Raw genomic sequence first — 27,399 nt, 5'->3', positions numbered from 1 at the left:
GCAGCCTCATCGCACGCCTCAGGAGGGAGAGTGCTGCCAGAGGAGGTGGCACTGTGGAACCCCTCACCCTCATGCCGTGGCAAGAGAAAGCCAGCTCCATCCTCCACATGGAGGGCATTGAGGGTATTGGGTGCACAGAGGCTGGATCAGGAAGTCACAGCAATCGCGGTAAGTCTATTAGACCCATTGCACATGTGAATGCACTGGCAAAAAGCTTGCGTTCACCAGCATAGATGAACACAATGGGCAAGGGAATGGGAAAACGCATGGCAATCACAGGAAATGCACAGTGAGTAAATGCATGTGCCATGGGAGGCAGGGACATGTAGTAATGCACATGCACTGTTGGTGAAATGTGAATGTCAACACATGGAAACATGAGAAGCAGCCATCTGTGCCATGATTGACCATGTTGGCAAGTGAAGCCTCAGTAAGTCCATAACAACAAGCCACCTTGTTAGACCAACAGGCAACATGTGCATGCATGCACAGTCTACATCCTCAGCAGGCAGTACCTCCACCTAGTAGCAGCAGCACTCATTGGCTCAATACCACCCAATGCCATTCATATAAAATGTGCGTATGTAGAACACACAAAATGTTGTATAAGTGTCTTGTAAACCCGCTGACATGTCTGCAAGATGACTGTTAGCATGTTGTTGTACTCCCAACCGGTACACAGTCCACGGACGGTGAGGTGGCTGGACCCTCCACTGCTGCCACACCCTCCACCTCCACCCCAGCACAGGCCGGACCTATTAGCAGTGGGAGTGAGCGGTCCAGCAAGGCAGTCACCATCACATACCACTGCAGTGAAAACCCCAGAAGGTCTGGAGGAGAGCACCATCCGCACGGTGCCCAGTGGCCCCTCCACCGGCGAGGCAGGTGGCACGGCTGCCACTGAAGCTGCCAGAGCCACACCTAAGCCAGCACCTGCGGCAATGCACCATGCTGCGGTCCCCACTCCAGCTCCCACATGTCAGGGTACCAGTACATCCTCCTCCTCACCATCACAGTCAGTGCAGCCACAACACCATGGTGGCACGGGCAGCGTACATACCATCGAGGAGGACGAGTAGTAGGATGTGGGCTTCCACCCCCCGCTTCAACCCAAACCCTCCTCATCGCCCACCACCTCTGCCCGTGCACAATATGGCAGCTGTATGGTCAAGGCTAAATGTCATTGAGCGGCGGTAGTCATTGCTTGATGCACTGACGGGCCAGCTTGTCGAACAAATGCAGGCCATGCGGGATTGCTTGCAGGGGTGGTGCTGCCGGATGTCTGTTCCCTCTGTTTTGGGGAAGCTGTTTTGGGAGGGTTTTTGGGGAGGGTTAATGGGGAGAGGGAGGTGTTTTGGGCATGGTGTTTCTGGAAGGTTTTGGGGGGGGGGGGTGAGGTGTTTTGGGGGTGTTGTTTTGGGAGGCGTTTTGGGGAGGGTAGTCTGACATTTGCATATACAATAGTTGTTCTCTTAAAGCAATGCTAGGGCATTCCTTATTGTGTGCAAATGTTTAATAATGGGACTGTATACAGAGGTTCGTTGCAAGTGCATGTCAATTGGCCTCAAAAGAAATTGTCAATCAGACGTCGATTCCTACCCTCTTCCTGCTCACTGCGTGGCAGCCCAGCACCCACAGGTATTGAGACCTCCTCATTAGGGTGCAGGGGAACATTCTGCCCGAGACAAATGTTGTGCAGCAATGCACAGGCAAGGACAATTTGTCAGACATTCTGTGGACTGTACATTAGGGCCCCTCCAGACCGATGTAGGCACTGCAAACAAGCCTTCAACAGGCCAAAGGTCCGCTTGATGTCGAGCCTGGTGCGGATGTGTGCCTCTTTGTAGGCCACCTACTGTGGCGTCTGTGGATTCCGCATGGGTGTCATCAGCCATGGTAGCTGGGGGTATCCAGAGTCACCTGCAGGGGCAAAGGTCATAGGTGTCAGTCACAGAGCATTGTGGATATGTTGCCCCTTACAAGGGCATTTTGATAGACAGTCTGTGAATGCATTTCCCAAGTATTGTCACACAACATGATTTAGCATGCCAGTTCATGCATATGGAGTCATTCACTCAGGGGGTACATTTGCTCTGTCATGGAACATCATGCACACAGGTCACAGCCAGCACTCGTCGCTGTCATGGTCTGTGATCGACAAGGCAGCATGCCATGTGCCTGTGTTGGGCCTGTGCGTTGCTCCCATGCATGTGTCTTGAGGGGTGTTTAGTTGTACGTGTGCAGGTGGTCTGCCTTATGGTAACCTGAGTTCATGGCATTACATCTGCCAGTGTCGCATTTCTTTGTTGCAGTGTTGAAGCATGTTGTTCCATGTATAGGGTAGTGTAATGTTGCATTGTGGTTCCTGTAGTCCAATGTGTCTGTTGCTAGCCTGTTGGGCGAATATGCATTGGCGATTTACTGCAGCATTGTCACTCATGTTGCAGTGCTGTGGGTTGTAGTCTGTCATGTGCTGAGTGTGTGGGCAGGGTGATGTGCTGGGAGACATGGCGCAGTAGTGCTTCCAGCACCTGCACAAGCGTGTTTGAAAATGTGGGCTGGGACATGCCGTGCAGCATGCCCACAGTGTGCTGGGAGGTGCCTGTTGCCAAGAAATGCAGGATCGACAGAAGCTTCAACAGTGGGGGTAAGGCTGTGTCTGCTCTCGATTTCATCCTGGATCAGGGGAGCAGCTCAACGATTGTCTCTTTGTTCAGTCAGTACAGGGGGATTAGCATGTTTTTAGTTAGGGTCCAGGGTGAGCCCCTGACCCGCGGTACGGGCACTCGCCTTGCATGGCATCCCCTCCTCCTTCTCCTCTCCTCTGTGTCCTGCTATTCCAGCCTCTGCAAAGCAATGCACAACTGGAACAGCTGCATGTCCATGTGCATCAAAGCCAGTGGCAACATGATGGTGTTGAAATGTGTATTTGGGGAAGGTGTCAGCCTTGTGGGCCCTTCCTGAGTGTATTGGGTGCACCTGTGGCATCATTTCCATCACCTGTATGCATTTCCCTATACAATGCACTGTGTTTTTGGTGGTATTACAACCCGATTCCAACTGTATTGCTGCCATTTTCCAACTTGTAATACAGCGTTAATATCGTTTTGTGATTTCAGCAGTAATTCTGTCCGCGTTAATACAATCAGTGTTGTTTCCGCCAACAGTACTACCATTGACGGTATTACCGCTGACAGTATTACCGTTGACTCCTAGCTCATGGAACTGTAAAAGTGGCGGTAATTCTGTTACTGCCCCTTTTAACGTATACCACCTGACTTATAAAGATCCCCTATGAATCAATGTCAAAGGATCTGATGAAAGTTGCATTGTTCTTTAACCAGAGTCCACAGGCCAAGTATATCTCCATATTTGATGTATAGTTTACCAGGCAACAAGCTTGTAATAAATGTGAAAAAAATAAGTCTTTAACATCACAAACCAAAGGGCAATTAGTTTGCCTGTGTCAGCATGACAATTTGTGTTTTCTCATTTTGTCATTAGTTTCTGACCTTTTTATCTTTTTGCTCGTTAGTGTTTGAAAAGTGAACTTCCTTTTCACCTACACTCATGCTTTCCTATCTCTTAACTAAGTGTTTCTTGGTAATGATTCATCTGACGAGTATGCCTTGTATCATGAATAGTTAAAACCCAAGAAAAAGAAACATTGCTTGTTCAAGAAAGCATATCAGTGGTTGCTTTTATTAAACTTTCCATTCAGAGTGAAGCTAAACAAATCTAAGTTATTTTTAATTATATTATTGCTTTAGGCATTCATGCCTGGTATGTAATCAAAACAAATTCACATAAAATCAAAAATGTGAATATTATTTTTATTGACATGTCTTTGCCATTCTTCAAAGTTGATAAAGAAGACTGATTTGTAAATTTTAAGTTAAAGACTATGGGCCTCTTTACATGTTTGGTGGTAATTTAGCAGTACATCTGCTGAATTACAGGCAAACTCACCCTTACCGCTGAATGGTCCATTGGTGGTCCATAAGACTCTATGGGGACTTTTGGTGGATTTCCCCCTGGCGGAACTACCGAACCATAAATCTGATATTTTCCACGGTAAAATGGTAGTTTCAATTGCAGCTTTTTCCTGAAGGTAAATCCTCCACTTCACCTCAAAATGTATAATTCGGCAGTGCAGGAAAAATGGCAGTGGTTCTGTTACTGCTTAAAAAGGTACCTGTAATGGAGTTACCTCCACTTTTTCCTGCACTGCCGAACATGTAATGGGGCTCTATATGCTTAAACATTGTGCAAACTCCCGGCCAAGCTGCATGGGATTATCCCAGGTGCGCGTCTGTGCCTGCGGGGATCTGGCACATGCTATGGGAATGTTCTGTTGTCATGCACTATTGGGAGGCAGTGATATCAAGGGTCAACAAATGACTACACACCAGTTTTGAATGTGTTCCTAAAGTGTGTTTATGGGGTTTGATCCCTAGGCGGAAACGATTCAGAACTAGGCGCTGCTTGGCCCGGTTTCTGTTGGTGCTGCGAAAAGACAGGTGGCTATCGCTTGGAAGAAGTCCCAGGGACCCTCCTTGGGGCATTGGATGGAGGACATCCATAGATGGGGGATGGCAGAGCTGGACATTCTGCAAAGATCTCGGAACCCTGATTCGGAGAAAGGGGTGGTGGTGGAGTGGGGCCAGATACTGAAAGAGCTACACTCTTTCAAAGACTTGCAGCCCCCCTGAAGGGGAACGGGAAGCACGGGCTGCGAACGTCTGCTGCTGCGTGTAGGTTAGGGACGGGGATGGAAGAGGTGGGAGGGAGGGTGCAGCAGTATATTCAATTCATGGGGGAGGGGATTTCTGGCTGGAGGATTGTTGGTTGTAACCTTCTTGCTCAATTTATGGTGATACGGTAACTGTGAAAACTGCACTGTGGCTTTTATAAATATTGAACATTTGAATAAACAAATGTTTTTTTTTTTAATTGTGCAAACTAACTGCAACCGTCTCGGGAGGATAGCTCAGGGGCAACATGCTTGCCTAGGAAGCAAGACGACACGGAGCACCACAGTTTTGATCCCCGGGTCCGCGCTTAGAAACCTCTGGATATTAAGCGCGTTATAAATAACATATATCATATCATAACTCACTTTCCATAACTCTACAGTTGTGGGATGTGTCACGTAGGTAGGTGATGGTGATAAGACAGTTGAGATCTGCAATGTGCTTTATTAGGGTATTATTTCAGTGCAAAGGAATAATAATAAACAGGGATTGCATAGAATGCAACTGAAAAGTGTACGGATATTCCATTTGTCTCTGACTAATGTTTGCAAAAAACTGAAATATCCCAATACATATTGAGTCTTGGGTGTACTGGGATATGGTGCACAAAAGAAAGAAAGTCTTAGCACAGGATCTCGGGGTTCGCAATGTATAGGGCTTGTCTTTTCTGCAGGTGCCATGGTGTTTCAGCTGTGTTTATCTGACAGAGACATCTCCACTTTTCTTCTCTTCCTCCTTTTGTCCTTCTTGGAGGTCTGCTATTTGTTATTTTTGTTGGGGATTTCCCTAGTGTGCTGCCTGGGGCAGTCCACCCTCCAGGGAGTCCTCACTTGACAGTTGCCAAGGAGTAAGTGCCTTGGACATCGGGAGTGGCACTTCCCAGAATCTAGGGTGAGGATACTCTTGGCAGGAGGGGAAGGGTGGAGGGGAAGGGTGGCCCACTACTCCTTCTGTTTTCTTTCATTCTGTATCCCCCTTCTGGTCTGGACACTCCACCCACTTTCCACCCACTTTCTATTCTCGTTATCACCCTGTGCACCCTTTTGGGCATTTATTTCACTACTCTCCTTTTCATATTCTTCCCCATTTCAGGTAGGTCAGTCCCTACTCTGCTGATCATCTTGTTTGCCCCCTCCTTCTCCTCTTTCGCTACTCTCCAAATAACTTAATTTACCCATTTTTGGTGCCTCTATCAACACTCACCTGATCACCTTGTTCAGCGCTTTTGAACCATCTGCCACCCCTCCCCTGATCATCTTCATCCCTTTGGGAACATCTGTCTCCACTTTCCAGACCTTTATCTTTGTCACTTTATTCATCCATTTTGACACACCTTTCCCACTTTCCTGATCTCTCCCACTATCACCACTTTAGGCACCACTTCCCAGATATTTCTCTCTATCATCTTCTACACCTCTTTGGACACACCTTTCTGCCAGCTCACCTTTACTATCTTTGGCCGACACTCACTCACTCCTTCCCAGCAGTTCCAGTTTTCTTGGCTGCTCTGTTTAGTCTCCTGGTTTTCTCCACTAGCTCCCAGGCTCCAGGCTCTCCCAGCTTTCTTGCCCTCTCTTCCAGCCTTCTGTGCTGTGCTCCCACTCCTGGACCCCCTCCTATCTTTTCCAAAACAGATTGTGTCTTGAGTATCAGGTGTCCAGCTCCTGATCCACCCGCTTCCAATTACCACACTCGTGAAATGGGACTCCGGTTTGTCAGCTGGGATGTGAGTCTGGGAATGGAGATTGGTTTGTTCCTCCTTCTGGGTGGTACTTTCTCTGCCTGACACACCCTGTCCCTGCCTTCCAGTCTCTCTCTGGGAAAGGGAACTCAGGTGTATCTCTTCAGGCAGCTGGTGTAGGGATTAGCTGGTGGGCCCCCTCCCTGAGGATGGATTTGAGTTCTGATGTGGGACTTGCCGTGGGATAGTCCCTCCTCTTGGGTGGGCCTTTCTCTGGTTGTCAAGCCATAACCCTGCCTCCTGACTGGACTACCTGAGGTTATTGGCTCTTAACTATATGAGAGTGGAGGCCTTTTATGATGAATGATTGGATAGGTGGATGGATGAGTAGAAGGATGGAGGAATGGATAGATAACTGGCAGGTTTGATTTCCTTATTCATGCGCTGTGTCTCATCTGTAGGTTTAGATGGAATTGCTGCCCCCTCTTGGGGGAAGCAAAGCGAGCTGGCACTTCTAGCCCACCACTCCTCAATTTGCCAAAAGGGCCAGTAGCTACAGAGTATCCAGCTTGAGTGGAAGCAAATGCACTGCCCTTTCGGGCTGGGTGAACACAGATTTCACAGATCCCATATGGTTTCTCTTTCTAAGGTATGCGAGCTGTGCCCCTGAAAGGGCCCTGTCCCTTGTTAGTGCAATGTAAGTGCCATCTGCCCTGAGACGGGGACCATGTGAGAGGGATCCTCCCCATACCAGCCGAGACCATCATCTGAAAGTTTGGGTAGGGGCCCCAGTCCCCTTTGCGCCACACTGGTGGTGCCTAGAGTCAGGCATGGGACTCTGTCTTCTGTCTTCAATCATATGTGTCTATGCATCAGTGCTGGTCTGTTTCTTTATAATGATCCTCCTAGTAATAAATAAAGGAAGTAGAGAAGCTCAATAAGTAAATGAGCAAAGTCAAGATATTCAGCTGCCAGGCTGAAAACAGTGAAATATGGGTTCCAGGCTAGTACGATCGAAGAGTGAACTACCTTTCCCAAAGCATGACTGAGCATTTGACCACTTCCAAACAAGTATGTGGGATCAGATTTAAGAGCTTTGTGGTGCAATTTAAGTGACATCATTATAGTGATGTAAGGAAGGAGAGGTATCAGTCTCAAGGGAGATGGACTGCATGTTATGTTAGAAATATAACATTTTGAGAGGATGCGATAATGCCTGGTGTCCTTCTGCGTTGCCAAGCTAAATTATTCTTTAAAAAATATATTTTTCAGTTCATCAAAGAAGTGTTTTGTTCTTGCAAAAGCTTGCATTCATTTTACATGTTCCTCCTGTAGAGTCAAAAGTAGTAAAGCAAGATATAGGACCTCATGATTAATCTAGAACGCTATGAGCCGAGAAGCGGGATTGACATCAGATGTTTTCGACTTCAGGGCATTATGTCAAGTCTTAAGATTTAACACAAACAATTAGTGAGAGGGCATTATAGTTTATTTGCCTGGGAGGTGTAGAATGAATGAAGTTCAGATCTTGTGGTGGTATATAAAATTCTTTAAACCAGCTCTACATTGTACTAATCTTAGATGTCATCCATTGTGACTAGGCCAGTACCCTGATATCCCTAGGGTTATGGACGCCTAGGCTGGGGTGACGGCCGCCCAAGAGAGAAGAGAGAGAGAGGGACACCCCAAGCACCAGTTACCAACATCCCTTTGACCTCTGAGAATACATTAATACCATCTTAGCCTACCCCTGTTAATTTACAAATAAACACAGTTGAATCTACTACGGGAGTGTGAGGAACACATAGTGGCAACAAGTAAGACAGACTCAAGTGATCACAGTTTAAGGGTGTTTGTTGAACAATTAATTCTGTATGCAGGTTGTAAAAACGCCTATTCTAAACCTAAATCTAAGAAGGGAGCAAGCGTCGACCATCAAATGAAAAATAAGGCAGTCCTAGTGGCGTTGTGGCAAATAAAACTGCCTGTACTAAGAAACGGTTTATAGTGAAAATGTCGAAAACAAAAATGTTGAAAAAAAAATGTCGAATGTTTTTTTTTAATGGGGGGGTTCCCCCAACCCCCCATTTATTTTTTTATAGCTAAATCCCAAAAAACATACAAAAAAAACACATTCGATTTTGTTTTTGACTTTTTTTTGTTCGACTTTTTGCAGTCGACATTATAACTGCACACCCTAAGAAACCTATTGCCAAACCTTGCAACTCATACAAAAAAGGGTGTGGGATAGTGGGATGCAACACATGCAGACCTAAACATATCGGCTCCCGGCGGCCGCTGCATTTTTCCTAAAATACAATCCCTTTCTGCTACTCGAAATCACCCCATTTGTTCACGAGCAGAAGCGGACACACTTGAGCAGCCGTCGCAGCATTTTGGGGACGAATCAGACCGGGGGACTCCAGTACCAGCCTGAAGACCGCCGGCGGGTGATCCGCGGCCAGTGTGGCGTGAGCGGAGGCGACAGCCCACCCTTCTCCCTCCAGGGCACTCCGAATACTGAAGAGCCTAGGCAAATGGACGCACCGGAGAAACGCCAGCAGACCGTCAGGAGAGACCCCGTGGCGCTCCACCAGCACCGTCGGATTGACAACTGTGGTCCCTTCCACCTGCCCGATCCTGGGGACACCGCAGGGTGCTGAGATCGGAACGGCTGCAGCCATCGACACAACGCATCCCTCTCGTCCCTGGTGGTGAAACGCACTCGCAAAGCCCCCTCCTTCCTTCCTGAACTAGCAGAGGACCACGAGGGAAACGCTCCACCGTACCCCACACACAGACCTGCGAGCTACCCAGAGCGCTTGCCCCAGGCCCGGCCCAACACCGCCAGCCTTCCCCTAGTGATCTCTCCCCCCCCCCCCCGTCAGTGAGACTGCATCGCCCAGGGTCGAGTCGCGGCACGACTAGACAGACGAGTGCTGCGCTCCCCTGCTGGTGGACAACACGTCGGCAACGGACCCAGCTACTGCGAGGTAGGAGTGTGTGTGGGGCTGGGAGCTTGCCCTGTTTTCCCCCCTTTCCCTCCACGGTACCTCATATACCTGGACCGGCGACAGGGCCTACGAAGCCCATGAGCGGAACTGCAAGCGGCCGGGATAAACACTGGCCAGTGCTACGCCGGTGAACAGAACAGTGACACAATCCCACATTTGCTGGTAAGATTGTATTCCCCCCTCCGCAAGGCCTCCGCGTACTCAGACTGTGGTGGGGGTGTGGCGGCGGGAGACAACCCGCAGAACAGCTCCTACAAGGCACCACTACTGCAGGGGCGACCTCTCCCCTACACATACAGCATCATCCCCACGCTCCTGGCAGCCCTGAATGAGGGGCCCACATTCGAGGGGAACAGGCTCCACTGTCTTCGACGCCGCCCTTGCGTGGACACACCGTGGGCGCCCTGTATTGCTGCGACATAACAATCTGACCCACGCAGGGCCCCTCCCGGCCTCATCATCCATTCTCCTTGCCCGACAACATGGAATACCCGGACTTGCTGCCATACCGGGCATGCCAATTGCAACATGGGGAAAGAAAAGTCTAAAAGGCAAACTCTTCAAAGTAAAATGGACTTCTACACAACGGGGCCCCCCCTCCCCCGCCAAGGGACTCAGACTCCAGAAGAGGAAGGTGCCAGCGAAGAGCCCCATGACCCTCCAATCTCTCTGACAGACCTCATGAAAGCGATTGGGGACTCGAGAACATCACTGGAACTCAAAATGGGAGGCCTATCCACAGAGGTGTCCCTCATTCGTCTAGATCTACGCAACCTTTCGGCTACGGTCGGTGAAGCGGAACAGAGGGTGTCCGCCACAGAAGACACCGTCCACCGGCTGGAACAACAACTTGCCGCAATCACCTAGAAAGTCACCCAGCTCGAATATCGCGCTGAGGACAGCGAGGGGACAGCGCGACGTAATAATCTAAGGATCCTCGGAATACCGGAGAAGGAGGAAGGTCCCAGAGCTGAACTGTTCCTGGAAGACTGGCTGGCTCACGTCTTCGCGCCCAAAAATTTATCCAAATTCTTCTCCATAGAAAGAGCACACAGGGTGCCCACTGGCCGACCTACCCCTGGAGCCCCACATAGAACAATAATTGCACGCCTGTTGAATTAGCGAGACCGCAATGCGATCCTGCAAAGGGCAAGGGCCTCTGGTCCGATCACGTACAATGGCTACAGGGTCGGGTTCTACCCTGATTACACCAAGGAAGTTCAAAAAGCCCGCCAGTCGTTTGACTCACTCAAGAAGAAACTCCAATCGCTATCTGTCAAATACGCCCTGTTCTTCCTGGCACTGCTTAATGTCCACTACGAGGGCACCACTCATCTGTTCTACAACCCCAAAGACGCATGGGATTGGCTCGAAACACGAGTCCTCACTGACTCTAGAGCAAGACACGTACCGCCTGACCCGCCAGTGCAGAAACCCCGGTATGGGCGGCCCTCGCCCCTCGATTCCTGACAAGTGCAGATGGAGATACCATGCAGCATCTGACCGACAGCACCACAGAGAATGGTTGAGGCCTCAGCAATACCGTGGCTAACCTTCAGTGCAACAACACAGGAACTCTAACCTAGCGGCCGCCGCTCATCATGCGGTGTAGGCACTACCCCAGTCTGGGTCATCCCGAAGAGGTTCTTTAGTTATAAATTCATTGTTTGGGAGACAGTTGCTCCCAGTTGGGGTGGGGGAGTACAGGGTGGGGGGAGTTTTAAGGGTCCACGTTACCTGAATTACAGGATGAGAAGGCATGACAACGGCACATACAGGCATGGTAATCAAACAATGTTCACCGGCGGGGCCAATGATACCCAAGCTATCCAGTTATCGCTCACACAATCACATGGCAACCTTTGGACGTCTCACTCTGGTGAATACCTCCGCATACCTCGGCAATACACAAGGCCATCATTGATCCTCCCAGATGTCCCACTACGCGACCCACGCAGATAAAGTAAGCACCAACGCGCTATCCTTATTGTCCTGGAATGTCAACGGCCTTGGCTCCAGCGTGAAACGGAGACTGGTGCTTCAGTATCTCAACCGATATTCACCAGACATAGTTTTCCTCAACGAAACACATCTGATGGGCACGAACAGCAACTTCTTCAAACGTTCCAATTACCCGCACACCTACGAAGCTGGATTTACAAGAGGCACCAGGGGTACAATGATACTCGTCCATAAACGAGTTCCCCTACAAATCTGGAAAGTAATAACTGATCCTCGGGCCGTTATGTGATACTCCTCGCTGACATCTGGGGTGAGAAATGGGGCCTTGCTGCAATCTACACCCCCCCTACGCTCACGAAAGAACTGCTGACCGAGCTGCAGAACTTACTCCTGGAAGGGGAAGCCAGCCTATGGGTAATAGGAGGAGACTTCAATGAAGGGATGGATGTCACAGTCGACAGGTCTTATAGGAGACCTGGAACTCAACCTGCCCCGACATCGCTAGCCGCGTTCGCCGAAGCACTGGGGCTAATAGACACATGGCGTTCACTTCATAGCGACGAGGCCGACTTTTCCTTTTTCTCCAGCGTACATAAATCATTCTCAAGAATTTATGCCTTCATTCGCCTAGTACAACTCACAGACTTCTATCAGCTGAATTCCTTGCAAGAGGAGTTTTGAAGCACTCTCCGCTCCTTATAACCTTGAAGAATGCCCGTCAATGTCCAGATAGCAACTGGCGCCTGAACACATACCACTTGCGGCTCCCTGAAATAACGGAAGAACTCGAAAAAAGGACGGCGGAATACTTTGAAATAAACAAAGGCTCAGTGGAATGCCTGATCTCGATTTGGGAGGCATACAAAACAGTCCTCCGAGGGGAGGCTATCTCGGCGATATCCGCCCACCGGAAACAACATGCCCAAGAGCTCAGGGAGGCAGAGGAGCAAGTACTAGAATACAAACGGCAAATCCTAATGCATAACACTCAAGAAGCAAAAGAAGGCCTGATCACAGCACAGGAAGCCCTCAGCAACATAGCCCTGGACAACGCACAAACGGCAGATCAACTGGTCCGGAGTCAAATTTACGAACGAGGTGATAAAGCTAACAAAACCCTGGCCTGGTTGGAGAAACGTGAACTAAGCAGAGGTCAGGTGAGAGCTATCAGATCTCCAGAGGGAACGTTGCTGACGGAAGACTCTGACATTGTTGAAACATTCGCTGCCTACTATCAGAAACTCTATACTCCACCCACCGGACGCCCCACACTTGAGCCCTCTTGCTATCTTCTCCAGGATTGAGATCCTAGAGCTCTCTCAACAGCAAACAGACCTCCTGAATACTGAAATCACAGAGAATGAAATACAAGAAGCGCTCACACAGCTTCAACCCGGGAAAACTCCAGGCCCCAACGGCTTCCCGACAGAGACCTGGAAATGCCTTGGCGGCGCACTACTGACTCATATGCACCGCATGTCCCTGCGAAGTAAAGAACAGGATGCACTCCCCCGGACATCAGAAGGGCCTGCATTGTTGTTATACATAAAACTGGAAAACCCCCGGAGAAATGTGCCTCCCACCGCCCCATTTCACTGATTAACGGAGAGGCCAAGGTCCTCGCCAGAGTGCTTGCCAACAGATTACTAAAGGTGATTGAGACACTCGTCCACCCAGACCAATGTGGATTTATGCCCAACAAATCCACCTGCATGAATTTACGAAGAATTCAACTTGCTCTGAGCAGAACCGCAGAAATACCAGCACCAATGGCCCTCCTGGCGGTGGACTTCGAAAAGGCATTTGACTCTGTGAGGTGGGACGCTTTATGGGCAATCATGGCCAGAATGAACCTGGGGCAGACATTCATATCATAGGTCAAACTCCTCTACGCACTCCCGGAGGCCACTGTGAGGGTGAACGGCAGGTCCTCTAAACCATTCCCTCTAGGCCGAGGTACTAGACAAGGGTGCCCCCTATCCCCACTTCTCTTCCTCCTCGCCATCGAACCACTAGCAATAGAACTCAGATCAAACCAAAACTGGACCGGATTTGCCTGGCCAGGAGGAGGGGAGGACCGGCTTTCGCTCTATGCGGATGACCTCCTTATATATCTCAGCAACCCGAGTACCTCATGCCCGACCATCTCCCTTATCCTTAAGGCATACCAACATTCTGCAGGCCTAAAGGTAAATGAGGCCAAAACCATTTACTTCCCGATCCAAGGAGGCGAGTCTGCGATTCCAGAGACTTTCCCCTAACATGTCTGTATCAGGGAATTTAAATATCTGGGCATACGGATCAACCCGACACTAGAGGGGTTCCTCCAACTTAACATTCAACCCGTATTAGAATGATTTAATAGAGACGTCTCCCACTGGCAATCACTCCCCCTATCGCTAATAGATAGAGCTGCATTGTTCAAGATGATGACCCTTCCCAGACTCCTATATGTTCTCCAAAACGCCCCGCTCACTATCCCCTGGGAAACTTTCACACTCATTGACAGGAGCCTTTGCACACTGCTATGGAGAGGGAAGCAACCCAGCATTGCCCTTGACACGCTCCAAAGATCGGTATGGAAGGGTAGATTTGGTCTACCCTGCATACGCACGTATTATCTAGCGGCACAGGTAGGGGTGGTGTAACGCTTACCTTAGACTCTGCGGGGACACCACTAAATGCTGATAACTTTCTTCTCTGGTTGCGTTGTATTCAACTATCTCTTTTATCGCTACTCTTCTTCTTGAACCTTTTGTCTAGTGAGAGAACCAGGGACAACTATTAGAAAACCTTTTCCTATAACTGGATATAACTATTGATTCCCACTGTTCTTTATTATTACCTTAGGTTCTTATTTGGTGAACTCTCCATCCTGCAACTGGCAGGGGCGCTTGTTCTGAAGACTGAGGGAACGGGAGGCTAGTGACATTACTGAATGGAAGTCGCTGACTAGAAAGCTGACAGGGGTCTGAGAGAAACGCGGAAAACAGCCAGAAGGACTCACTATTAATTCTCCTGAACTGCTGTGTGGACAAGGAATTAGTTCAATTAATATAAGTGACACACAACTGCGGGGGAATGCTAAATAATGTTTCAAAATTTCTTCACAGAAAAATGCGCGCCTAATGTGCAGCAGGAAAATAATTCTGCACCTAAACTAGTCATGAAAAAACATGTGCGCATGGTGCTGAAAGAACAATAGCCAATGATGCTTAACTGATTCCTAGAATACCTGTGCCTGCTGAGGAGAAAAACAAAACATGTGCGCGTGGTGCTGAATGAACACTAGCCTGTGAAGCGTAACTAAATACTAGAATACGCGTGCCTGCTGGGGAGAGCGAATTTACTGAGAAACTCAACGACTTGTCATAAATTAACCATAATGGCACAATTCAAGGCGAAGCGCATAAGACTCACTGGTGCACCACAAACATTCCAAACTTACTCAAAACCTAGGTTACCTTGAAATTCAGTGATTGAATAGCAAGAAAACTGAATCTTGAACAACTCCCAATAAGGGAAGAAAAATCAGACGCGAAGCGCGGAACGAAAAAGGGGAGGGGCTTATATACCCAGTGAGGTGTGAGTGATTGCAACTAAACTGCGAATTCTATTTCGAGGAATTTCGTTGGCAACCATGTTGAAATCTAATAAGTGATCTACAAGTAACTACCACGGACTATTTCAGCATTAACCCACGAATACCTGTCACGCCGCGCGCTCGCTCGCGGGCGCCACTTACTTGTCCTGGGGTCCCTGGTCCACGGCCGCAGCAGTCTCCTCCTTCATGGAGACTATACCCGCGGTGGCGTCTTTCCTCACGCCGACCTGCGGTTCGGATGGGCGCCGTGGACGCCGCCATCTTGCGAGGATCTGCGCATGCGCGGATCGTCAGTGTTTCGACGTCCCGCGCATGCGCAGTGTCGGAACATGCATTCCAAGCCTCGCTTTGCCCCTGAGCTATAAAAGGGCACCGCATACACAGGGACGACGCGTCTCAACGCGGTTGTTACTGTGTATGCGCTGCTGGAGTCCTGGCACTTGTTGTCCAGTCCTCCAGTTTCCTGTTCTATCCTTTTCAGCCCAATTCTGCCTCATTTCCTTATTCCAGTCTTGCTTCCTGGTCCTCCTACTCTTTCTGCTCCTTCATTCTGATCCCTTGTCCTTCCCTGGCTTATGGTAGAGTAGGTTATCCCTGGGTTCCTAGTTGTAGTGGGAATCTCCTGTCAGTTCTGCCTTCTTACTGTTGCCTCCCTTTGCCTGTCTTGTGTCCTGCCGGTACCTGTGCCTTACTGCCTTTTGGGAGTTCCTGAGTTCAGTCCTGTTATCTTCGGTGATTTCGTCAAGCCTTCTCAGCCAGTGGAAACACTGTCCCGAAGTCACGCAAATTCTGAGAAATGCCACCCGTGGCGTTGGGAGTTGGTTCAGTGCCGTCCTGTGTTTACTCACCAGGAGGGGATTGGACTAATTTCTCGCGTTACCCATTCATCGGCCATCATACATCGACATACTGGCAACCTCAACTCCACGGTCTACAGGAAGCAGAGGTAATTCACGATCTCGTGAAGATTCGTTTAACAGATTGAGACGCCTATCCCTCAGTCCCGACATGGACGACATGCAGGAACTACGTGAAGAAATGCGTGCCATGCGCCTGGAAATGACCACTCTCCGCCAGGAAAACAACACTCTCAGACAAGCATTGGATCGATGTTTGGCTAATCCCGCACAACCTGTCACACCGCCTGAGAACTCCATGGCTTACACCACTCCGTTGAAGTATGATGGTGATCCGCGTCGAGTGGCTGAGTTCTGTACTCACTGTCGGATCCATTTCCAATTCAGGTCTACACATTTTTCTCAAGACAAAGCTAAGATCGGGTATATCCTTGGAAATCTAACTGGCAATGCACTCGCCTGGGCCGCACCTTTGGTCTCTACCAACAGTCCTCTGTTGGCCGATTTCGCTGCCTTCGAGAAAGCCTTTTTGGATGTCTTCAAACCGCCCAATTTGGCAGCCATGGCCCAGAATCAATTAATGGAGATCAAGCAAGGGTCAAGTGACATAATCCACTACATCAGTCGGTTTCGACAACTAGCAACTGATTCGCAATGGCTCGAAATCACTCAAAAAACCTTGTTTCGTCGGGGACTACGAGAGGAGTACAAAGCCGAATTGCTGCACATTCCGGAGCCAGAAACGCTGCCAGCATTGGTGGAACAAGTCTTACGCATTGACCACAGGTTAACCGAACGACTGGAGTGAACGCCGCAGATCTGACAGGTATCAACCAATTCTTCCAGCACAGAACTCTGGACCGGCTGTTTCTATCGATGTAGCTCCAGAACCCATGCAGTTGGGTGCCGTCAGAGGTCCGTTATCCGAGACTGAAAAGAAAAGAAGACGACAGAAGAACTTGTGCATGTATTGCGGTGGTTCTGGCCATTTTCTAGGTACCTGTCCGTTACGTCCTCTGAAGAAACAGGAAAACTAACAGGCCCGTTGTTTCAGGCGAAGGCAGCAGCGGGCCGCCCTTCTGAATCCGTCCTTCCCCCCCATGAACTCAGTACCCTTGTTGATTTTGAAAGTCGGTGTTGCTTGGCTTGGAAAGTGTGTGAAGACCTGGGCCCTTTTGGACTGCAGAGCATCTGGCAACTACATCGATGCTTCGTTCGCAATTACCAATGGAATCCGTTTACACAACAAGGAACGACCAACGGTGGTTGAGGCAATCGATGGCTCTACTTTGTCTTCTGGTCCGGTTTGCCAACACTCCGATCCCTTGTGGCTCTCTGTGGAAGGGCATCTCGAACGTATTTCATTGGACGTCATCAAGTCTCCTTCATTTCCGGTGGTGTTGGGTTTACCATGGCTGTTGTATCACAATCCCCAGGTTGACTGGACCGCTCGCTCCTTGGTGTTCTCTTCGACACGTTGTCCTAGTGACTGTGTAATACACGAAACCTTTCCGGCAATTTTGGAGTCCCTCAATCCTGCTGATGTATCTGCTCGTTTATGTGCCACTCAATCGGTTCCTCATGAATATGCCGGATACCACAAAGCGTTCTCCAAGCCTGAGGACATACCACTACCACCCCATCGGCACTTTGATTGTTCCATTGACATTCTGCCTGGTGCGATCATTCCCCACGGCAAGATCTATTCGTTGACTCACTTCGAGAAGGGCATACTACAGGAGTATATTACGGATTGCCTCAACAAGGGATATATAGTGCCGTCCAAATCCCCTGCAGGATTCCCGTTGTTCTTCGTCAAGAAGAAAGAGGGCACTTTGCGTCCTTGTATCGACTACCGTCAACTAAACGAGATCACGAGGAAGGACAGGTACCCGTTACCACTCATCCGGGACATCATCGAATCCCTGAAATCAGCACAGATCTTCACCAAGCTGGATCTAAGAGGGGCCTATCACTTGGTGCGAATTAAGAAGGGAGATGAGTGGAAGACGGCCTTCAAAACACCTATTGGTCACTTCGAATACAGGGTGATGCCGTTTGGCCTCTGCAACGCCCCGGCAGTCTTCCAAAGGTTCATGGACGATGTCTTTTCTGACCTTATCGGAATATCTGTCTGGGTTTACCTTGACGATATTCTGGTTTTTTCTGACACTCATGCTGCACACGTGGCGCATGTAGAGGAAGTCCTCCGTAGATTGATACACAACGGTCTGTATGCCAAAATTGAGAAGTGCCAATTTCATAGGGAGAGCATGGAGTTTCTGGGTTACGTGATCAGCAACACAGGAGTACAGATGGATCCCGCAAAACTGCAAGCTATTCAAGAATGGAAATCGCCACATGGCGTGAAGTCACTTCAAAGGTTCTTGGGCTTTGCCAACTTTTATCGGCGTTTCATTCCACGCTTCTCTCAACTGGCCAACAGTTTAACCCACCTGACCAGTACCAAGGTGCCGTTTCTCTGGGACACGCAGGCCGAGGAGGCATTCCAGGAATTAAAAAGATCATTCATGTCGGCTCCTGTTCTTAGACATCCAGATGATGTAAAACCGTTTGTGGTTGAAACAGACGCCTCGGACTACGCAATTGGGGCGGTCCTACTACAGCAAGATACAATCACGGGAATAGAGCACCCGGTGGCGTATTACTCGAGGAAGTTGTCAGTGAGTGAGAGAAACTACGCAGTGATAGAAAAGGAATTACTGGCGATAAAGGCTGCCTTCGAGGAATGGCGACATCACTTGCTGGGTGGGAGGTACCCGGTGGTGGTTCGCACGGATCACCGTAATCTACAGTTCTTGCGCTCTTTACAATGCAGGACCTCCCGTCATGCTCGTTGGGCCTTCTTCTTTTCACAGTTCGATTTCACCGTCACGTACATTCCTTGTTCCCAGAACACTAAGGCTGATGCCTTGTCTCGGTCTCTGGAAAACAACGTTGAAGGTGTCAAGGAACCGGAACCTTTGATAGCGTCCAAACATTTCCTATCGATGGTGACTCCCCAGCTCCAACAGTTTACTGTGGCCACACGAACGGATCCATTAAGAACACAGATACTACAACGTGCTGACATCAGGGAACGTGATGGCTTATTGTTCTTCAAGGATCGTCTGTACGTCCCCACATTGGAACTCCAGAAAATCGTTTTACTGAATTGTCATGATTCCGTCGTTTGCGGTCACCGTGGAGTTCGTACAACACAAGAACTGGTTGCACGACAGTACTGGTGGCCTGGATGGGCTACAATGGTAAAGCAATACGTGGACTCATGCCCGGTATGTGCCCAGACCAAGATTCCTCGCAAAAGACCCATTGGTCTTCTACAACCCACGCCAACGCCTCCGTACCCTTGGCATACCATCGCCACGGATTTCATCATTGACCTGCCCCTGTCTGGTGGCTTCACGTGTATAATGGTGGTGGTGGATTGTTTCACCAAGACAGCTCATTTCTTGCCCTTTCCTAAGCTGCCCACTGCATCCCAGATGGCACGATATTTTCTACACGAGGTGTATCGCCTTCATGGTCTTCCGGAGAAGATATTGTCTGACCGAGGCTCTCAATACATCTCTTCCTTTTGGGGCCAACTGTGTCGGCATTTGGACATCCAGCGAGCTCTGAGTTCCGGCTATCATCCGCAGACTAATGGACAGACGGAACGTACCAATCAGACCCTTGAGCAATACCTACGTTGTTATGCCAATGCTACCCAAGACAACTGGTCGGAGTGGTTGGACACCGCGGAAGCAGCTTACAACAACGCTGTTCATTCCGCTACCGGACTCAGCCCTTTTTATTGCTCTACCGGTCTTCATCCTCGACTGCTGCCTATTCATCCAACATCTTCCAGCGCCGTTCCATCTGCAGATGCCCTGGTGTCCCTGATTCGCGATCAACATCGTCTGGCGGCCGGTACCTTGCCAGCGGCACAAGCACATATGAAGGAGCAGGCTGACAGGAGACGGAGCCCTGAGCCTGTCCTTCATGTTGGGGACATGGTTTGGCTGTCCTCCAAGAATCTACCAGTACGCAACTTACCTGTGAAACTAGCCCCCCGCTTTTTTGGTCCCTTTCGCATCACAGGGCGTATTTCACCTGTTGCCTTTCGTTTATCTTTGCCCCGCTCTTGGAGGATCCGTCCTGTCTTTCATGTTTCCCTTTTGAAGCCCTACGTGCCCGATGTTATGGGTCGTACCTGTTCCCGTCCTGCCCCGGTCTTGGTTCGGGGGGGCTCCTGAATTCGAGGTGCAAGAGATATGTGATTCACGGATTTGGCGAGGTGCTCTGCAGCTCCTGGTCAGCTGGAAGGGTTATCCTGCTTGTGACCGTACTTGGGAACCGCGCTCCTTCGTGCATGCACCGCGCCTGGTTCGGGACTTCTATCTCCGCTACCCTTGGAAACCCGGTGCTCCGGGGTTGTCCGGGAGGGGGTATGGTGTCACGCCGCGCGCTCGCTCGCGGGCGCCACTTACTTGTCCTGGGGTCCCTGGTCCACGGCCGCAGCGGTCTCCTCCTTCATGGAGACTAGACCCGCGGTGGCGTCTTTCCTCACGCCGACCTGCGGTTCGGATGGGCGCCGTGGACGCCGCCATCTTGCGAGGATCTGCGCATGCGCGGATCGTCAGTGTTTCGACGTCCCGCGCATGCGCAGTGTCGGAACATGCGTTCCAAGCCTCGCTTTGCCCCTGAGCTATAAAAGGGCACCGCATACACAGGGACGACGCGTCTCAACGCGGTTGTTACTGTGTATGCGCTGCTGGAGTCCTGGCACTTGTTGTCCAGTCCTCCAGTTTCCTGTTCTATCCTTTTCAGCCCAATTCTGCCTCATTTCCTTATTCCAGTCTTGCTTCCTGGTCCTCCTACTCTTTCTGCTCCTTCATTCTGATCCCTTGTCCTTCCCTGGCTTATGGTAGAGTAGGTTATCCCTGGGTTCCTAGTTGTAGTGGGAATCTCCTGTCAGTTCTGCCTTCTTACTGTTGCCTCCCTTTGCCTGTCTTGTGTCCTGCCGGTACCTGTGCCTTACTGCCTTTTGGGAGTTCCTGAGTTCAGTCCTGTTATCTTCGGTGATTTCGTCAAGCCTTCTCAGCCAGTGGAAACACTGTCCCGACGTCACGCAAATTCTGAGAAGTGCCACCCGTGGCGTTGGGAGTTGGTTCAGTGCCGTCCTGTGTTTACTCACCAGGAGGGGATTGGACTAATTTCTCGCGTTACCCATTCATCGGCCAACATACATCGACATACTGGCAACCTCAACCCCACGGTCTACAGGAAGCAGAGGTAATTCACGATCTCGTGAAGATTCGTTTAACAATACCCTACTGCACTGGAACCAAAGAAAATCTTTGAAGGGAAACCCAGTGATTATGACAGTATACCCCCCCAAAACCCCTCCTAAAAAGATCTCCCCTTCCCTGGTTTGCATGGGTTATTACGGTGAAAACTTTTTAACAATCTAGGGGCATGCAGGTTTTCAAGGGGCTCCCAAGTTCTGTCCTGTGGGCCGTACCCCTTCCAATCCACAAAGTAGTATAGTTTGTTGCGCACAATTTTGGAGTCCAAGATGGCCTTGACTTCGTACTCCAGCTGATCATTCTCCACTTCCACAGGGGCTGGAGCCTCTTGGATTCGAGTGTTAGGATAAACTGGTTTCAAAAGAGAAACATGAAACACAGGATGGATTTTCATGGTTCTCGAAAGGATCAATTTCATGACTACTGGGTTGATTACTTTCTCAATAGCAAAAGGTCCCAGGAATCGTGGAAGGAACTTTCGGGATCCCTTCAGGGCCAAATTCTGAGTGGATAACCACACCAAATTCCCCACCTTATACTCAGGAGCATCACATCTCTTTGCATCCGCAAACTTTTTCTGGGATTCCTTAGCCAAGGTCAGATGTTCTTTTGCCTGGTTTACAGCTGTGGTGATTTTTTCATGCAGAGATTTCACTGCAGGCATCTCCAGAGGTTCCGGTGGATCATAGACCGAAGTACGTGGATGTCTGCCATGTAGAGTATAAAAAGGACTTAGTCCAGTGGAGGCATGCACTGAGTTGTTATATGCATATTCTGCAATCCATAGAACATTCAGCCAGGTTTCTTCGAGTTGATGTAGCATGCATCGAAGGTACTGTTCCAGAGTTTGGTTCGTTCAGTTTGGCCATCAGTTTGGGGATGATGACTAGTTGACAGGCGTACATCTATCTTTGCTAATTCACAACATTTCTTCCAAAACGTAGAGACAAATTGGCTTCCTCGATCTGAAATCACTATTGTAGGGAAGCCATGTAACTTTACAATATTTTCTAGAAAGGTTTTTGCCAATTCAGAAGCTGATGGTAATCCTTTTGATGCGATAAAATGTGCCATTTTTGAGAATAAGTCCACCACCACTAAAATGGTATTGTACCCTTCGCAATTTGGCGAATCTGTGATGAAATCCATCGATATCATGTGCCAGGGGGCAGGAGGAACACTCAATGGTTGAAGCAAATCAGCAGGTTTTTTTTTTTTGAGTTTTGTTTTGTGCACAGTTACCACAGGTTTTCAAATATTGAATGACATCCTTTCTCCATGTAGGCCACCAATACGACCTTTTTACCTTCTCCAAGGTCTTGGTGACTCCAGGATGACCTTCCAGGAGTGCTCCATGATAACTAGCAATCACTTGCTCTTGTAGTTTTTGCGTGGGTAAGTACAGACGTTCCTGATAAAAAGGTAACCCATCCAGCACAGTAAAACGTTCTCCCCTTGACTCCCACTTCCTCAATTCATCCTGATCAATATTGGTTCTGATCTCATTGTGTAGATCTTCAACGCTATTTAGAACCCCAAGTACCTTCTCCCCAGAAATGATCTCCACGGGATTCACAGGCACATAAGCTTCTTCGCCTTTTCCAATGCGTGACAAGGCATCAGCCTTACCGTTTCGCACACCAGGTCTAAAGGTAATGATGAAATCATATTCGGCAAAAAAGAGGGCCCTTCGCAACTGCTGCAAATTACGATGGTTGGTAAAAATGGTCACAGTGTGTCTTGCTCCAAGCAGGTGATGCCTCCATTCTTTCAGTGCACATTTTATTGCTAGCAGTTCTTTGTCAGTAATGGTATAGTTCAATTCTGCAGCAGAGAATTTCTTAGACCAAAAGGCTACTGGGTGCAACTCTTGAGTATCCAGATCACGCTGGGACAAAACGGCTCCCATGGCCACATTTGATGCATCCGTCTCAACCACATACGAGAGGTCGGGTCTTGGATGATGAAGGACTGGTGCTGCCGTGAATCGCTCCTTGAGGTTTTTAAATGCTTCGTCAGCTTCTTTTGTCCATTCAAATTTTCTATTTTTTCTCAGTAACGAAGTGATAGGATGAACCAGGCAGGAAAAATCAGAAACAAATCGCCGGTAAAAATTGGCAAATCCGAGAAAACTCTGAATCCCTTTGATAGAATTAAGGGCGGGCCAAGACAGAATTGCTTCAACTTTTCTGTTGTCGATTTTGATTCCTTGTGCCGACAGGATGAATCCCAAGAATTCCACTTCGGGAACATGGAAATGACATTTCTCTAATTTAACATACATAGAATTCTCCTTAAGCGTTTGCAGCACTGATGTTACATGTTTCACGTGATCCGAAATAGTTGCAGAGAAAATGAGAATGTCATCCACATAGACAACCTCACAGATGTCCAACAGCTCTCAAAAGATGTCATTCACGAAGGACTGAAAAGCTGCGGGTGCATTGCAAAGCCCAAAGGGGATGACTTGATACTCGAAAAGCCCGAACCGTGTCCGAAAGGCAGTCTTCCACTCCTCTCCCTCCTTAATGCGGATGAGATGATAGGCACCTCGCAGTTCTAATTTGGTGAATACTCGTGCCTGTTTAACCTGGTCCAGCAAAGTTGAAATCAGGGGGAGAGGATACCGGTTCTTTACAGTAATCTGGTTCAAGGCTCTGTAGTCAATATATGTCCTTAAATCACCTTCTTTTTTGGGCACGAAAAAGAGAGGCGAAGCCACCGGAGTCTTAGATGGCCTGATGAATCCGTTGGCTAAGTATTGATCCAGGTATGACTTCAAGTGTAAATTTTCCTTTTCGGTGAGGGCATAGATTCTACTGCATGGAAGCTGTGCTCCTGGAATTAGGTCAATTTGGCAGTCATACGGTCTGTGTGGAGGTAATACTTCTGCTTGTTTTTCTTCTTGAAATTGATCCTGGAACCTTTGATATTCCTTTGGCAATGAACCTATTAAACCTAGAGTAGATTGGGTAGTTGCACAAGGCTATTGAGTTTCTTTCAAACCTTCTACTGAAAAGCATTCTTTATGACACTTGGGGGGAAAAGGTTAAGGTTCGGGCACACCAATCAATTACTGGGTTATGCTTTTCCAACCAGGGTATGCCCAAGATGATCTGAAATTGCGGGGCTCGAATCAGGTCAAAAGAAATCCTCTCCTTGTGTCCTTCGTGACAAAGCATAATGAGTGGGTTGGTGCACTGTGTAACTCGACCTAACACCAATCGAGTGACATCGACCCCTGAAACATTCTCGGCTTCCAACTTATTCCTCAAAGAGAATCCCAAAGTGCTTGCCAGTTGTTGATCCATGTAATTACCAATGGCCCAACAGTCAATGTATGCTATTAAAGCATGCCTGTCTGCGGGGTTTTCTGGATGAAAAAGGACTATAGGAAACACGAAGTGTGAGGTCGCTGCAACCTTTTCCATGCTCGACAAGCAGACCTCTAAACTTGTCGGGCACTGGAGTTTTCCGCCACCTGCTCTTTTTTCTCTTGATTAACTCCTCCCAATGGTTTCCGAACCGGTTTCACCGGTCATTCTTTCAAAAAGTGACCAGCCTTGCCACAATATAAACACAACTGCATTTGCCGTCTCTTGTCTCGCTCTGCTTGGGATATTGGGCCTCGGATTCCCCCTAACTGCATAGGTTCTGGACGAGCTTCCACTCCTGACTTCCCCACTGGTTCTCTGGAACGGACTACGAAGGGCCAATAGTCTTGACGAGCCCGATCTAGTCTTCTTTCTTGGAGACGATGATCCAATTAAATAGTTAAATCTATGAAATCTGCAATTCCTTCCGGCGGGGTTTACAACTTGAGCCAGAACGTCCTTCAGTTCATTGCGGGGACCACGATAGAACAATGTTGTTCTCTTTTCAGTGGGCCAATTAGTTTCAGCTACCAGTCTATTAAAAGTTGCAACATATGCAAGCAGTTCCTGATTGCCCTGCTTTAGTGACAGCAATTCATTATCCAATGCTTGTCCTTGCGTGTGGTGAGCAAACAGTTTTTCCAATTCGTGTTGAAATTCTGCAAAATATTGTAACATAGGATCATCCCTATTAACCAGGGGGATGGACCAATCTGCCGCGCATCCCCCCAAGTAAGATAACACAAAGGCCACCTTAGATTGATCATTGGGAAAGACTCCCGGTCGACACAAAAAATGGAGTCTGCACTGATTAAGGAATACTGCAAACTTTTTGGGGTCTCCGGTGAAGCGTTCTGGAGGTGCCAATGGGATGTTCCCAGGAATGACCACCTGAACAGGAACAGGGTGCGATGAAGAGGATGAAGCCTGGGCATTGTCTTGGGGTAAGGGCACCTGCCCTGCTTGATTCGCTAACAATTGACGAGCTAATTCGTCAGTTCGTTCCCTATTCATTCCTAGTTCCCTTCTTAGGGCACTGGTTTCAGACCTGGCTGCAAGTACCTCAGACCTCAATTCGCCCAATAATTGGGTGAGCTGATCTATCTCAGGGGATCCCATGATGTCCAGGCAGAGTACTTTTCTGCACGGCTTCGCGTTCTGTAACGCTTACCTTAGACTCTGCGGGGACACCACTAAATGCTGATAACTTTCTTCTCTGGGTGCGTTGTATTCAACTATCTCTTTTATCGCTACTCTTCTTCTTGAACCTTTTGTCTAGTGAGAGAACCAGGGACAACTATTAGAAAACCTTTTCCTATAACTGGATATAACTATTGATTCCCACTGTTCTTTATTATTACCTTAGGTTCTTATTTGGTGAACTCTCCATCCTGCAACTGGCAGGGGCGCTTGTTCTGAAGACTGAGGGAACGGGAGGCTAGTGACATTGCTGAATGGAAGTCGCTGACTAGAAAGCTGACAGGGGTCTGAGAGAAACACGGAAACAGCCAGAAGGACTCACTATTAATTCTCCTGAACTGCTGTGTGGACAATGAATTAGTTCAATTAATATTATTGACACACAACTGCGGGGGAATGCTAAATAATGTTTCAAAATTTCTTCACAGAAAAATGCGCGCCTAATGTGCAGCAGGAAAATAATTCTGCACATAAACTAGTCATGAAAAAACATGTGCGCATGGTGCTGAAAGAACACTAGCCAATGACGCGTAACTAATTCCTAGAATACGTGTGCCTGCTGAGGAGAAAAACAAAACATGTGCGCGTGGTGCTGAATGAACACTAGCCTGTGAAGCGTAACTAAATACTAGAATATGCGTGCCTGCTGGGGAGAGCGAATTTACTGAGAAACTCAACGACTTGTCATAAATTAACCATAATGGCACAATTCAAGGCGAAGCGCATAAGATTCACTGGTGCACCACAAACATTCCAAACTTACTCAAAACCTAGGTTAACCTGAAATTCAGTGATTGAATAGCAAGAAAACTGAATCTTGAACAACTCCCAATAAGGGAAAACAATACTTGCAGTGACTGTGTAACCCTCCGTACTCTGGTTTCGACTGAATTTGACTAACTTGCTCTCTGTGAAAACTCGAACAGGATAATACCCGGAAAAACAATGACATGGGCAGGACAAAGGGCGGACAAGGTTGAGAAAGGAAATACGGGCAAAAGAAGGGAAAAATACTGAGGGAACGCTGCAGGAAGTCCGAACCGCGGTAAGCGTCTCTGAAGAAAAATCTGACGCGAAGCGCGGAATGAAAAAGGGGAGGGGCTTATATACCCAGTGAGGTGTGAGTGATTGCAACTAGACTGCGAATTCTATTTCGAGGAATTTCGTTGGCAGCCATGTTGAAATCTAATAAGTGTTCTACAAGTAACTACCACGGACTATTTCAGCATTAACCCACGAATACCCTGCTGCACTGGAACCAAAGAAAATCTCTGAAGGGAAACCCAGTGATTATGACAGGTGGTGAATGATTGGTTACACGTAGACCCTACACTGCCACACATCCGTATTGAAATGGAGCCCATGTCCCCAGTCCCCCCACTGCAGGTCTTGTATGCCAACAACAGCCAACTCCCGATGCTGCCAAAAATAACACACCATATCCGTCGCGTCTGGCGGGACGCACATAATCTGGTTGGCTGGAAGGGAAAGCCTACACTATCCCAACCCATATGGCGTAACGCATACCTCCTGGAAATAATGAAAATGGGCTCTTTTGAACACAGGGATAAACACACTAGCACATGTGATCCAAGGGGGTCGTCTCCTAAGCTTCGAAGCCATGCAAGAGCAATTCGACTT

The 27,399-nt window shown here is 48.6% G+C and overlaps 1 protein-coding gene across 2 annotated transcripts in view; it reads left to right on the top strand.

The window, feature by feature from the left end:
- Positions 1–27,399, top strand: part of SCARB2 (scavenger receptor class B member 2) — a 1,272,731-nt gene that overhangs the window by 1,079,517 nt on the left and 165,815 nt on the right. The window lies entirely within an intron of this gene.

The sequence above is a fragment of the Ambystoma mexicanum genome, chromosome 6p (assembly GCF_040938575.1).
Source record: "Ambystoma mexicanum isolate Mex_15411 chromosome 6p, UKY_AmexF1_1, whole genome shotgun sequence".
NCBI classification, from domain to species: Eukaryota; Metazoa; Chordata; class Amphibia; order Caudata; family Ambystomatidae; genus Ambystoma; species Ambystoma mexicanum.
The sequence above is the reverse complement of the archived record's forward strand: the minus strand, read 5'-3'. Positions and strand labels throughout refer to the sequence as shown.